The 15927-nt window shown below is 37.3% G+C and overlaps 1 long non-coding RNA gene across 1 annotated transcript in view; it reads right to left on the reverse strand.

The window, feature by feature from the left end:
- The window catches only part of LOC137220752 (uncharacterized), a 532799-nt gene that overhangs the window by 152662 nt on the left and 364210 nt on the right, over positions 1-15927 (reverse strand). The window lies entirely within an intron of this gene.

The raw sequence follows: 15927 nt of genomic DNA on the forward strand, positions 1-15927 counted from the left end.
GTTTCAGGGATCCATAGGGTTTTGTGGTACAGTCACGCCATCAGCCACTAGCCAGTACCTTACAGCTAAGGTAAGGTAGCTAAGGGATACCTAAGGGTAAGGTAACTAAGGGATACCTAAACAATGTGAATTGAACTGCTTGTCACAATTATGTGATGTCATCTGGCATACCAAGACATAATATTGTATGTGTTCAGGAAAAAAGAATTTTATAAAATGGAAATATTTGATAAAACTTCAGACTCAAGCCTGTTTAGAAGGCATAAGGAAGTTGCATGAGCCTGAGATTCCAGCACAAGGCAGACACAGGCTCCCAGGTCAGCTGGCTTCTCACTCCTATGGTAGTGGGAGACACTGCCAGGGAACTGGAAGGTGGAAGTTGACAGAAGTCAAAGTGGCTCCCCTTTCTCTCTGCTTCCTATCCCATCTCATTTATGGCTCTTCCTCCAGCCAGACAGGTGGTTGGATTTCTAGTTTTCACCAGGTGATTCTAGATCTGAGCTTCAATAACACTTCTGTGACCCTTTGTTCCTGCAGTAGCTTCCTGTTGTTTCCATCTACTATTTTCTGGTGTGACTCACAGTCCATTTCTTGGCTTCTCAGTAGTTCTATTACCTGTGCAATCAATGCCTTATACTAAATTCCTTTCATTTAAATATTTGTAGTGATTTCTGTTTTCTTGGTTGGACCCTGAACATAAGATAGATAAAATTTAATTGCAAATTATATAAGATTCTACTTAACTAAGTTATATGAATATTCATAATGAGTTAACAATTATGTTGCCAATAAAATGGGTGATCACAATGTCACATGGCTGAATGGGTAAGAGGAACTTTTGAGATTCCATCTGTTTAAGAGAAACAAACATAGATTAGAACGCCACTTGGGAAGCCAAAAGTGAGTGTCAACATAAATGCTTTTATTTTAGTACTTTAGTCTGAAAATTATCTATGTATGTATCTATATTTCTTTCTGTATCAAGCCAAATGTCTTTCTTTTTATCTATCATTATAATTTATTACCCCTAGAACTGTGTCCTGTTTCAGTTATGCTGGATTCAAATATTAACAACTACATTTCAATGCATACATTTTAAAAGAGTAGATATAGCTTTAAATAATATTTGTCCTCAAAATAAATTAGGACTCAAGGCAAATTTTATTTTAATTGTAATAAAACCAGTAGGCTGTCTATCTGGCTAAGAATGAAACTGGTGTAAATCCCAGGAGTCAAATGTAGGATAAACTTCACTTTCTAATTTGATAATTCTCTATTGTCATCTATATCATTTCTTTGACAATTCAGATTTTAGTGAATTCCCTTCATCTTCATTTGTACGAATCAAAAAAAAATGAACATATTGCAAAATATCCACATGCAAAAATATCCAACATCACTGTTTAAACTTCTCTCTCTCAGGGAAACATAAATTCATCTAGACTAGAATTTTGCCATTACTGCTGTCAGAAATTTGCAGACTGATTTTTGGATCACAGCAGATGGTGGTTGGTGGTAGGAAAGGTTTCCATGTTTCCATTTTACTAAGGTTTCTTAACAAGAACCTTGTCTAAAAATATGTTTAATTCAACTGAAAATCATTTACACAATTTGAATGAAAGTAAACCAGAACATTTGAAAATATAATAAGAAAAATCAGCCTCCAGAGAGCTTGGACTAAGCAATGGAAGAGTACAATTTGACAGTTGTTTTTTTTAAAATCCATTTTCATTCTTACTTTCCTTTATCATGAGAATCTACCAGCTCTCTCTCAAAATGTCACCCTTTACAGTTCAGTTGGCATTTGGGATGAAAAGAAATCACTTTTTTTCCAAGTGTGCACAAGGTTATTTCTTTGAATGAACTATCACTTTACCTAAGCAACAGTAACATCTTAAATACCCTTTTTCCCCATTGACCTACATCTCTGTTCCAGATTAAGTGTAAAACCAGAAATTCAATCATTTTTTATCCTTGATAACATGGTCTTATCTAATATTTGCCTTGTGGATATAATTTGAAAGGGAGAATTTCATTAACATTTAATCTCAGTAAACACGTAAGGAAATGCAATTTGTTTTTGATAAATATTCTAATTTCAGTAAATGTCCTATCTTATTTTCTCTGTAGATTTCTATCTATGGGAACATATATTACTGCTTATGTTACAAATTAACAACACTGTGATATAGTTTTTAGTTAGTCTAAATGCAACATTCTTTTTTAGTATTTGCTAATGCAGTTAAATGAGTTTAAATTCCACTGATATCTTAAGGCTAGCTATAAATAAAATGTTCTAACACTTTCCAAAAATTTTGAGGATGCAGGGATAATTTTTTTTAATGAGGCAAAAATGCTTAACCTATATTAATAACAGAGTCAAAAGACAAATTCGAGCAAGTATCTAAATATTTTTTGATGTAACCAAGAAAAATATCTAACTTGAAGTACCTTTAAAATTGTCTCATCTCTAAAGGTGTACAATAGATGTGTCCTTAGTACAGAAACAAACAGGTCCACAACAGTGATTTTAAAATGAAAACATAGTATCCATCTCACTAATCACAAAGTGTGCCAAAATGACAAAAAAAATAAAAAGACTGTACTTGAATATAATTAGAAAATGCTCCTTCATGGAAAAAAAATAGAATCTGTTATTATTAAACATTTAACAAAAAACCCAACCAAACAATGGAGAGGTAAAAGACAAGAGAGAATGAAAAGGGCCATGTAATATTTGAAAAAATGTCAAACTCAATAGTAATCATTAAACCAGGATAAGGATGTTTAGAGGCCAATTCTCTCCTAAGGTTTATTTTATTCAGATTGTAACTTTTCTAGAAAGTTTTTGAATCCAAAATTATTGGTTTAACATGTACTGTCTTTTGCTCTATACTCCACCCATGTGAATTTCCTCAAGTTCTAGTAAAATGGTTATGAAAGGCATGGGCTCTCCACAAATTATCACGCTTCTTAAGGGCACAATTTCCTGGGCCTGGGGTCTGTCCATGAAGAGAGGAGGCAATAAAATGCTTTGCTTTCTTAGTGTGATAGAAGTGAATAGCATAAAGAATAATCAATTTCACAAGGTGAATCTATTCAACACAAAGCTATGATTCAAAAGCACAGTTGGTGAGAAATTGTTTCTACAGAAAGATCTCTGAATCTGAATCTACCAGCTCTCTCAAATGTACTATCATTTCATTTATGTTTATGTCATCCCTGATTTTAAGGACTTGGGTGAGGTTAATTTACAGAATCAAATAATAGGCAAGTATATAAAAATGGATGATAGGGCTTCCCTGGTGGCGCAGTGGTTGGGAATCCTCCTGCCAACACAAGGGACGTGGGTTTGAGCCCTAGTCCGGGAAGATCCCACATACCACCGAGCAACTAAGCCCGTGGGCCACAGCTACTGAGCCTGCACTCTAGAGCCTGCAAGCCACAACTACTGAGCCTGAGTGTCACACTACTGAAGCCCGCGTGCCTAGAGCCCGTGCTCCACAACAAGAGAAGCCACCGCAATGAGAAGCCCGTGCCCTGAAATGAAAAGTAGCCCCTGCTCGCCGCATTTAGAGAAAGCCCACGCGCAGCAACAAAGACCCAAGGCAGCCAAAAATAAATAAAATCAATTTTTAAAAAATGGATGTAAAAACAGAGGTGAACACATTATTGAATATATTCAATTTTCTTTATACTAAAAAAAGTAATCATTGAAATATAAACTAAAATAATAAAGTATGATTATTCTCTCTTGGATATCCTATTAATCACAATCCTTGGTTCTTTCCACTTGCTTATACCTTGTCTATTAATGGCACACTTCTATTTATTTAGTTAATTATTTAATATATTTGATAATACAAGTTCGTAATAATAAACCAAAGCCACAATCTGAAAATCACCCATAGCTAACATCTGATCATTTGGTGCCCTGAGTCTCGAGAACATAATATACCCCTGCTTTTCCTCTATTAAACTCTTCATAATATAAAATAGTTAGTAGACATTAGCTCTATGTAACTTTTATGTGGTTTTTAATAAATTCTTTATATATTCTCCTATATTATTTGAACTTCTACAGTCGTTTATAAATTCATAATCAGAATACTGATCCAATTTTCCCTTTCTTTTAAACACCTTTATTGGAGTATAATTGCTTTACATTGTTGTGTTAGTTGCTGCTGTATAACAAAGTGAACTAGCTATATGTATACATATATCCCCATATCACCTCCCTCTTGCGTCTCCCTCCCACCCTCCCTATCCCACCCCTCTAGGTGGTCACAAAGCACCCAGCTGATCTCCCTGTGCTATGCAGCTGCTTCCCACTAGCTATCTATTTTACATTTGGTATTGTATATATGTCAATACCACTCTCTTACTTTGTCCCAGCTTACCCTTTCCCCTCCCCATGTCCTAAAGTCCATTCTCTACATCTGAGTCTTTATTCCTGTCCTGCCCCTAGATTCCATATATATGTACAGGTGAGTATTATTCCATTGTATATATGTGCCAAATCTTTTTTATCCATTCATCTGTCGATGGACATTTAGGTTGCTTCCATGTCCTGGCTATTGTAAATAGAGCTGCAATGAACATTGTGGTACATGACTCTTTTTGAATTATGGTTTTCTCAGGTATATGCCCAGTAGTGGGATTGCTGGGTCATATGGTAGTTCTATTTTTAGTTTTTTAAGAAACCTCCATACTGCTCTCCATAGAGGGTGTATCAATTCACATTCCCACCAACAGTGCAAGAGGGTTCCCTTTTCTCCACACCCACTCCAGCATTTATTTTTTGTAGATTTTTTGACGATGGCCATTGTGACTGGTGTGGGGTGATACCTCATTGTAGTTTTGATTTGCATTTCTCTAATGATTAGTGATGTTGAGCATCCTTTCATGTGTTTGTTGGCAATCTGTATATCTTCTTTGGAGAAATGTCTATTTAGGTCTTCTGTCCATTTTTGGATTGGGTTGTTTGTTTCTTTGATATTGAGCTGCATGAGCTGCTGATATATTTTGGAGATTAATCCTTTGTCAGTTGCTTCATTTGCAAATATTTTCTCTTATTCTGAGGGTTGTCTTTTCATCTTGTTTATGGTATCCTTTGCTGTGCAAAAGATTTTAAGTTTCATCAGGTCCCATTAGTTTATTTTTGTTTTTACTTCCATTTCCCTAGGAGGTGAGTCAAAAAGGATCTTGCTGTGGTTTATGTCATAGAGTGTTCTGCCTATGTTTTCCTCTAAGAGTTTTATAGTGTCTGGCCTTACATTTAGATCTTTGATCCATTTTGAGTTTATTTTTGTGTATGGTGTTAGGGAGTGTTCTAATTTCGTACTTTTACATGTACCTGCCCAGTTTTCCCAGCATCACTTACTGAAGAGGCTATCTTTTCTCCATTGTATGATCTTGCCTCCTTTATGAAAGATAAGGTGACCATATGTGCGTGGTTTATCTTTGGGCTTGCCATCCTGTTCCATTGATCTATATTTCTGTTTCTGTGCCAGTACCATACTATCTTGATTACTGTAGCTTTCTAGTACAGTCTGAAGTCAGGAAGCCTGATTCCTCCAGCTCCATTTTTCTTTTGCCAGATTGCTTTAGCTACTCGAGGTCTTTTGTGTTTCCATACAAATTGTGAAATTTTTTGTTCTAGTTCTGGTGAAAAATGCCATTGGTAGTTGGATAGGGATTGCATTGAATCTGTAGATTGCTTTAGGTAGTATAGTCATTTTCACAATGTTGATTCTTCCAATCCAAGACCATGGTATATTTCTCTGTTTGTATCATCTTTAATTTCTTTCAGCAGTGTCTTATAGTTTTTGGCAAACAGCTCTTTTGTCTCCTTGAGTAGGTTTATTCCTAGGTATTTTATTCTTTTTGTTGCAATAGTAAAATGGGAATGTTTCCTTAATTTCTCTTTCAGATTTTTCATCATTAGTATATAGGAATGCAAGAGATTTCTGTGCATTAACTTTATATCCTGCTACTTTACCAAAATCACTGACTAGCTGTAGTAGTTTTCAGGTAGCATCTTTAGGATTCCCCATGTACAGTATCAAGTCACCTGCAAACAGTGACAACTTTACTTCTTCTTTTCCGATTTGGATTGCTTTTATTTCTTTTTCATCTCTGATTGCTGTGGCTAAAAATTCCAAAACTATGTTGAATAATAGTGGTGAGAGTGGGCAACTTTGTCTTGTTCCTGATCTTAGTGGAAATGGTTTCAGTTTTTCATCACTGAGAACAATGTTGGCTGTGGGTTTGTCATATATGGCCTTTATTATGTTGAGGAAAGTTCTCTCTATGCCTACTTTCTGGAGAGTTGTTATCATAAATGGGTGTTGAATTTTGTCAAAAGCTTTTTCTGCATCTATTGAGATGATCATACGGTTTTTCTCCTTCAATTTGTTAATATGGTGTATCACATTGATTGATTTGCATACACTGAAGAATCTTTGCATTCCTGGGATAAAACCCACTTGATCATCCTTCTTCTGCTGTGTACTTCTGTCTTCTCACGTTACTTAACTTATCTGTGTTTGGGGGTCTCCTTTTTGCAGGCTGCTGGTTCATAATTACTGTTGTTTTTGGTATCTGCCCCCAGTGGGTAAGTTTGATGCAGTGGGTTGTACAGGCTTCCTGGTGGAGGGGACTGCTACCTGTGGTCTGGTGGATGAGGCTGGATCTTGTCTTGGTGGGATGGACTGCATCTGGTGTGTTTTGGGGTGTCTGTGAACTTATTATGATTTTAGGCAGCCTCTCTGCTAATGGGTGGAGTTGTGTTCCTGTCTTGGTAATTGTTTGGCATGGGATGTCCAGCACTGAAGCATGCTGGTCATTGAGTGGAGCTGGGTCCTAGTGTTGAGATAGAGATCTCTGGGAGAGCTCTCGCTGACTGATATTACGTGGGGCCAGGAGGTCTGGGGTGGTCCAGTGTCCTGAACCTAGCTTTCCTCCCTCAGAGCCTCAGGCATGACACCCGGCCGGAGCACCAAGACCCTGTCAACCACACGGCTCAGTAGAAAAGGGAGGAACAAAAAAGAAAAAGAATACATACATACATAAAATAATTATGAAAATAAAAAAATTTAAGAAAATTATTAAAATAGAAAAAAAGAGAGCAACCAAACCAATAAACTCCACCAGTGACAAGTGCTAAAAACTAAACTAAAATAAACATATAAATCAGAAACTAGTCAGTCGTATACAGCAAACCCCTAGTCTACAGAGGTATTCCACAGATGCAGGGTACGTCAAGTTGATTGTGAAGATTTAATCTGCTATTCTTGAGGCTTCACGGAGAAATTTCCCTTTCTCTTCTTTGTTCGCACAGCTCCTGGGGTTCAGCTTTGGATTTGGCCCCACCTCTGCGTGTAGGTCGCCTGAGGGCGTCTGTTCTTCGCTCAGACAGGACGGGGTTAAAGGAGCAGCTGATTCGGGGGCTCTGGCTCACTCAGGCCGGGGTGGGGGTGGGGTGGGGGGGAGGGGCACGGAGTGCGGGGCGGGCCTGTGGCGGCAGAGGCCGGCGTGACATTGCAGCAGCCTGAGGCCCAACGTGTGTTCTCCCAAGGAAGTTGTCCCTGGATCCCGGGACCCTGGCAGTGGCAGGCTGCACAGGCTCCCGGGAGGGGAGGTGTGGATAGTGGCCTGTGCTTGCACACAGGCTTCTTGGTGGCTGCAGCAGCAGCCTTAGCGTTTCATGCCCGTCTCTGGGGTCCGCGCTGATAGCCTCAGCTCGCGCCCGTCTCTGGAGCTCATTTAGGTGGTGCTCTGAATCCCCTCTCCTCGCACACCAGGAAACAATGGTCTCTTGCCTCTTAGGCAGTTCCAGACTTTTTCCCGGACTCCCTCCCGGCTAGCCGTGGTGCACTAACCCCTTCAGGTTGTGTTCACGCCGCCAACCCCAGTCCTCTCCCGGCGCTCCGACCGAAGCCCGAGCCTCAACTCCCAGCCCCGCCCGCCCCGGTGGGTGAGCGGACAAGCCTCTCGGGCTGGTGAGTGCTGGTCGGCACCGCTCCTCTGTGCGGGAATCTCTCCGCTTTGCCCTCCGCACCCCTGTTGCTGTGCTCTGCTCCGCGGCTCCGAAGCTTCCCCCCTCCGCCCCCCGCAGTCTCCGCCCGCGAAGGGGCTTCTAGTGTGTGGAAATCTTTCCTCCTTCACAGCTCCCTCCCACTAGTGCGGGTCCTGTCCCTATTCTTTTGTCTTTGTTTATTCTTTTTTCTTTTGCCCTACCCAGGTACGTGGGGAGTTTCTTGCTTTTGGGGAGGTCTGAGGTCTTCTGCCAGTGTTCAGTAGGTGTTCTGTAGGAGTTGTTCCACATGTAGATGTATTTTTGATGTATTTGACGGGAGGAAGGTGATCTCCATGTCTTACTCCTCCACTATCTTGAAGGTCCTCCTCCAATTTTTGTCTTTAAACACACATAAAAAGAATTTTTGCTACTTCAATTGCTTAAAGCATCTCTTCCCACCTTTGAATCTACTTTCCATCTTTGAATTTGCTTATTTTGAATCAATTTCCTTGGTACTCAGCAATTTTTGCTTAAACAGAAGAGTTTTCAGTTTTGCCTATTTTACGTTTTCCTTTATTTTATATAACTTAGTTTTAAATTCTATTTTGTTATTTTAAATCCCATTCTGAATTATCTCTCATAGATATGAGATAAACAAATTTGTGGAAAAAGCTGTTCAATAGCTTGGATATAAATAGAGCAGAAGTTGGAATGTGTTTTACAGAGCTGTACAGGTTTAAAGCCCTTTGGTGCATTTCAGTAGAATTCCATGCAAAAACTACCCTCAAGCATTTGAACTAATTTGAAATCTAGGAGCAAGGAACTGCATCTATGTTATACCAGGTATATAAGAATGAGATCTGATCTAATACTCAAAATAGCTTTTTAATATAGTTATTTTGATTTCCATTTCTGACATATTAAATTTTATGCTCTAAGTGGTTAAATAATTGGTCCATGGTCACATAATTTGCAAATATCAGAGCTGGGGTTTTAATATGTATTATTGTATGTGAGTATGTATCTGAGTGTCTCTGTAATAGGACTTCCTTTGAGTGGAATATAAGAATAGAATTACATAAATATTTCTAAAACAATCTAGATTCTATATCACAAAAGTACATGACCTATTACTTGAAAACTATCAATCATTGGTTCATATTATGGAATAAGAAGGTTGTGATGAGCAACACTTTCCCCAGAAGACATTTCAGTATAATCACTTCTCATATTGTATTCCAGAAAATAATCAGATGGTCCTCAACTTTTACATAAACGTTTTCTTTAGCCAAAATTCCACTAAGTAAACAAACTAAAGGTACACTCTTATGATAACCAACATATGGAAAAAGCAAATGAATCCGAAATCATTCACCAAATCTAGGTTTGGATGAGTTTCTTTATTGGTAAGATATTCTAGCTCTTTGTATTAGATAGGTCAGATTGTGCTCAGCTGAGACCTAATAGGATGTATCTCTTCAATGACTTTTGTAAGAAACACGTCTGCTGAATCTCACTACAGATATACTAAAGATTCTAATTTAGTAACTCTTAGGTAAGACCCAGGAATCTTAATTTTAACAACCATATCAGTACTACAGATAATCAGGAAATTTGGGGAAGCACTACATTAACATAAGACAAGAAAGAAAATAAAATAATGTATTAAGTGCTAGGTACTTTCTAAATCATAAATAATTTAACCCTCGTAAAAATACTGTAAGTTAGGTAACTCCATTTTGAAAGTGGAGAAAACAAATTTTAGAGTGATTAAATATCTTTCTCATACTAAATAAATAGGAGATCATTTTGCTCATAAAGTGTACGCTTTTTTTTACTTCATTATTGTGTGTATACTGCAGGTTTGGGAACCTAATTTAAGCATCTGTCAATCACTACCATAACTTCAGAACACAAGGCAATAACGAGAATTTAATTCACCAAAGTTTCAACCTTAAAGTCACACGGATCTGGGGAAAGTGCTTCACTGGAGATATCTTCAGGGATACCAGTCTGAATCAAACCTGAATATACTTTTCAAATTCATAATCTATCAATGCTATATTTCATTTCTATCAATGCTTGCACATCTAACGTTTTAGTATTGTTAAATATTATTAGATATCAGCATTGTGTTTAAACTATTGAAAAAGAAACAAGCCTTTCAGTCCAGCATGTAGGAAGCCTAGAAGTGGCCACTCTCGCTTAGCAACAAGTAAATGCTAAACAAACTAAAAAACAAACAACTCTTCTTAGATCCATAAGAGAAGTAAAGTCATTAACCAAACTGCTGCCCCCCAAACTGGAGAGAACAGGCAAATACAAAATAAAAAGAAAAAAAAAACAATCACAACTTACTGAGCAGAAAACACCATGGGAACCAGCTCCTAGGTAGGGAAACCCGAACTGTGATTGAAGACTTACTGGAGGCTCAGTGGGAGACTTAAAAACTCCAGGGAGACCCAATCATCACTGACCCCACCCACACTTTCATGAGTTCCACCTGTTCAAGTTCTAACAGGTTCTCAAAGGGATTATTGGAGAAAAATTCCCTCGGGCTTCTGTCCCTGGAGAGAGAGAACCATTTTGATACATCCCAGAGCATTCTGTTTTTCTTAACAAGGCCTGCACTCAGGAGAAACTATTTAACCAAAGCCAAAACTGCTGAAGTTTCATCAGCATCTAATTGACATGGGGGAAGGGAAACATCCAACCCAGCTGATTCTATTCTTCCATGTGGAGAAAGGGAAGTACTCAGTTCTAGCGAAATCTAGCCATCCTGCCAATCCTAAAAGTGGTGGGGAGGGACTGAGAAGCACATGTGAAGTTCACGTTCTAGAGGCAAAGACACACTAAAAGACGGAGACCTAATCGTAGGACTGTAGAACACTTCTCTCCCCACAACTTACTACCACATTACTAAAGACTTAATTACAATAGTTCCTTTTTATCCATTACATCATTCCTGGCTATCTCTCTCTCTCACACACACACACCACACACACAATTACAAGACATATTGAAAGGCAAAAAACACATTTTGAAGAGACAGAGACATACTGAAAGGCAAAAAGACATTTTGAAGAGACACAGCAAGCATCAAAACCAGTCTCAGACGTGGCAGGGATGTTGAAAACATCAACCCAGGAATTTAAAAAGAACAATGATTAACATATTAAGGGATCTAATGGATAAACTAGACAGCATGCAAGAACAGAAAGGTAATGTAAGCAGACAGATGGAAATCTAAGAAAGAACCAAGAAGAAATTCTAGAGATCAAAAACCTTGCAACAAAAATGGAAAATGACTTTAAGAATGCCTATGAAGATGAACTTAGCAGACTGGACCATGACTGAGAACAGAATCTCTGAGCTTGAGAATTCTCAGTAGAAACCTCCAAAACTGAAAAGCAAACAAAAAAAAGACTGAAAAAGAAACATAACAGAGTATCTAAGAACTATGGGATGCCTACAAAAGGTGTAAACATACATTTAGGGGGAATACCAGAAGGAGGAGAGAAAAGAAGAGAAGAAATAGTTGAAACAATAATGACTGAGAATTTCCCTAAATTAATGTCAGACACCAAACTGCAGATCCAGGAAGCTCAGAGAACACCTGTCAGGATATCATAAAACCTAAACCTAGGCATATCATATTCAAGCTACAGATAATCAAATATAAATTAAAAGATTCTGAAACAAGCCAGAGACAAAAACCTTACCTAAAGAAGAGCAAATATAAGAATGACATCCAACTGCCTCTCAGAAACCATGCAACCAAGAAAAGAGTGGAGTGAATTATTTAAAGTGTTAAGAGAAAATAAAAACACAATGTAGCATTCTGGTCTCTGCAAAATTATCTTTGAAAAGTGAAGGAGAAATAAAGACTCTCTCAGCAAAACAAAAATTGAGGAAAGTTGTTATCTATAGAGTTGCCTTGTAAGAAATAATTAAAAAGTTCATTAGAGAGAAGGAAAATAATATAAGTCAGAAACTTTGATCTACATAAAGAAAGAAAAAACACAGGTGAAGGAATAAGTGAAGGTAAAAAAATTACTTTTCTTATTCTTAATTAATCTAAAGATGTAGTATAAGTGCCTGACACTAAGGTTTTGATTGCCAAGGCATTCATTTCAAAAGACATCCGTCTTGAATAAATACATGGCTAGCTGTATGACACAGCTCCTAGCAAAACAACCAGATAAGAAATTAGGCCTCCACACCCAGGAAGTTTCCTTTTCAGAAAACCCTGGGCCACCACTCCAGTGACCCCAGCTCCACCCTCCCATGCCCAAATTCCCACCTCTTATGCTACAGATTGGCCAGTAATGAGTGATACAGTGAAACCCAGACAACCCACCCTCAGATCCTAATAAAAGTGGAGCCTAAATCCATGTTATCTCTCTCCCCCCTTCCCCCCACCACTCCTTTCCTCACAACCTCACTCTGTGACCCTTGGGCATGCCATGTGTTCTCTAAGACCTTTGAGTAATCAATCTTTTTCCACAAAGTTCTCCGATGTTTTTTGCTGAAATGTGTCCTGTGACATAATATGCATCATAATAGAAAACAGAAGGGGTGTCCCAGCCATAGTATTGGCCCCAGTGGGGGAAATGTGTGTGGGGTTCCCTCTGAGTAATATGGGCCCAGGCAAGTGCCTCAGGCATTCCTAGCTGAGAGCATCACCATCAACAGGCTGGGACTGACACAACAGATAAGAGTTTGTTAATATAATAATAGCAACATTGTATTTGATATGTATGCTTTTATATGTTTATGTATAGGAGAAACGTATGACAGCAATGAGACAAGGAACAAGAGGGAGGGATTAGGATTATTTTATTATGATACACTACCTATGAAGCAGTATAGTGTTATTTAAAAGTAGAATTGGATTAGTTGTAAATGTGTATGGCAAACTCTAGGGCAATACTAAAAAAAAGAAGTAAAGAAAGAAAATTTTTAAAGTATGAAAAAGAAATATAACTACAACTGATAGGCTAAGAAAAGAGAAAAATAGATTAATAGAAAATGCTCAATTAAAGCCACAAAAGGCAGAGAAAGAGTGGAAGATAAAATAGGAGCAAACAACAAGGGGAAAAAATAGAAAACTGCAACAGTAGATATTAATCCAACTATATAATCATGTTGAATGTCAATGGTCTAAATGCACCAATTAGAAGATAGATGTCAGAGTGAATCAAACAACAGACACAACTATATGTTGTCTACAAGGGTCCTACTTAAAGTAAAAAGACAAATATAGATTAAAAGTGGATAAAGGAAAATATAACATACTAACAGTAATCCAAAGAAATGGGAGTAGATATATTGATTTCAAACAAAGCAGAACTCAAAGTAAAGAAAGGTATCAGGGGCAGTATGTAAAAAGGGGCATACATAATGATAACGGGGAAAATCCTCCAAGAAGACAGAATGATCCTTAGTATATATGCACCTAACAACAGAGCATCAGCACATTGACAAATTTACAAAAAGGGATTGTCAAAAACATACAGTATGCACATAACATAGAATTAAAATGTTATGAATACTTTATAAAACTAAAAAGTTGCATTTTAATCATTACATCTTATTTAAAATATTTTGAATATATCTCCCCAAATGAATGTATAATACTTGGCAAAGTAAAGCTACATCATGCATACATTCTAAGTATTTGTGTGCTTTACAAGGGTTAAGCATTTATTTTGAGAGTACTATAGAGCTATAGTGCTTCAGTATACACATATGTACAACATATCAGTTAATTTATACAAAATCATATACATATAACATCATAAGTTCTAAAAAATGTGAAATTTATAGGATCTAATGATATTTATTTTTCTATTAAATAGCACAGGTTTTCATATCTTCAGGTTACTAAATCCTCAAAACATACTTTGAGGTGCACCATAAATTTATTAATGAAGTAATGGGTTCAAAAGTATTGATTTTCTCAAGGTCACACAGTTATTAATCTGCTTCTGGATTTGACCAAAGTTTATTGATTCCAATTTGGGACATTTAAAATTTTATATCACACTTCCTTATGCTCACTTAAAAATACTCTGGCAGCTATAGATCTAAATTAATATCAATACATTGAATATAACTGCCGTGTGTACTAGGAGATAGACTGAAATGAAGAGTTGACAGGTTTGTAAAAGTAAACTTAAAAATTAACTTTAGAACATATGAGTTTCAAAGGCTCTTCTTCCTTAGGGATGCCTGGGTATAATTTCATAGGAAGAACACAACTCTAGCAATTATTAGTTACTGTAATCTCCTGGTGCGAATGTAAGTAATTATCAATACATACCATCAAGACCATAAGGGAAAGACTGTAAAACATGAATCTTTAAGTCATTTAAATTGCTTTAAGAGATGAAACTATGCAGAAACAATTGTATGCAAAGAGAAGTTTTGCATCTCACAGTACTAAAATTTTAGAAGGAATGTTTTAAAATTAAATCTAAAACTCCTGTTTCCTTAATAAATATTTATTGAATATATGTGATATGTCAACTTGCTTAGTTCTGGGGATGTCTAATCTCTGTTCCCATGAGGTGGAGTAGGAGGACTGAAATAGATTCTTTAAATAGATCACTTACAATACAACGAAATATGTGCAATGAGAGATGTGGAAAGGGTATTATAAAAACATAGAGGGTAAGGGGATAAGGGGAAAGAGTGAAAGAGTCACTGATAGCTTTCACAGTCTAAAATCAATTTAAATAGGTAAAAAGGAGTTCAGCAGGTGAAAAGGTGATGGAAAAGCATTTCAAACAGAGATCATGCATCCAAAAAAGCCAAGCATGGGATGATGTAAATGCATAGAACATCATAAATATAAAACCTGAGTGACAACAATGAAGCTAGAGCATCAGACAGATATGGAGACTTATTAAATAAAAATGTATGGCATTTTTTTCTAGAGTCTAATTAAATTGTAAAAAGATGAATGGCATATTTAGATTCATATTTTAAGTGGGCCTCTGTGATTTTAATTTTTTTAATTAATTAATTTATTTATTTATGGCTGTGTTGGGTCTTTATTGCTGCTCACGGACTTTCTCTAGTTGCGGAGAGTGGGGGCTACTCTTCATTGCCGTGCGCGGGCTTCTCATCGCGGTGGCTTCTCTTGTTGCAGAGCACGGGCTCTAGGCGAGCAGGCTTCAGTAGTTGTAGCATGCAGGCTCAGTAGTTGTGGTGCGCGGGCTTAGTTGCTCCACGACATGTGGGATCTTCCCCAGCCAGGGATCGAACCCGTGTCCCCTACATTGGCAGGTGGATTCTTAACCACTGCGCCACCAAGGAAGTCCTGTGATTTTAATTTTGATACCACTTAAAACAATATTAAAATATTAAGTATCTCATCATACATTTTTAGTTGACATTTTTCTTAAGTTAATTTGAAATTCATATGCCATCTTAAGAAAAATACAAAGAAATGTTGTGTACCCTTTACCCAGCTTCCCATATTGGTAATACTTTGAAAAATTAGTACAATATCGTGATAGGATACTGACATTGATACGATCCACTAATCTTATTTACACTTCCCTAGTTTCACTTCTTATTTGCCTGTGCTTTTGTGTGCACGCATGCACATGTTTAGTTCCATACAATTTTGTCACCTGTGTACATTTCTGAATCAACCACCACAGCCAAGATACTAAACAGTTCCTTGGTCACAAGGATCCCAGTTTTGCCTTTCTGTAACCATACGCTCTTGCCCTTCCTTTATCCTCCCTAAATCTAGGCAACCAATAATACATTCTCCATTTCTAAAGTTTATTTCAAAAGTTACATACATAGAACCATACATTATATAACTTTTGAGATTGGCTTTCACACAACATAATTCTCTGGAGATTCATCCAAGTCGTCGTGTATATTAA

Source organism: Pseudorca crassidens, chromosome 3 (genome assembly GCF_039906515.1).
Source record: "Pseudorca crassidens isolate mPseCra1 chromosome 3, mPseCra1.hap1, whole genome shotgun sequence".
Taxonomy (NCBI): domain Eukaryota; kingdom Metazoa; phylum Chordata; class Mammalia; order Artiodactyla; family Delphinidae; genus Pseudorca; species Pseudorca crassidens.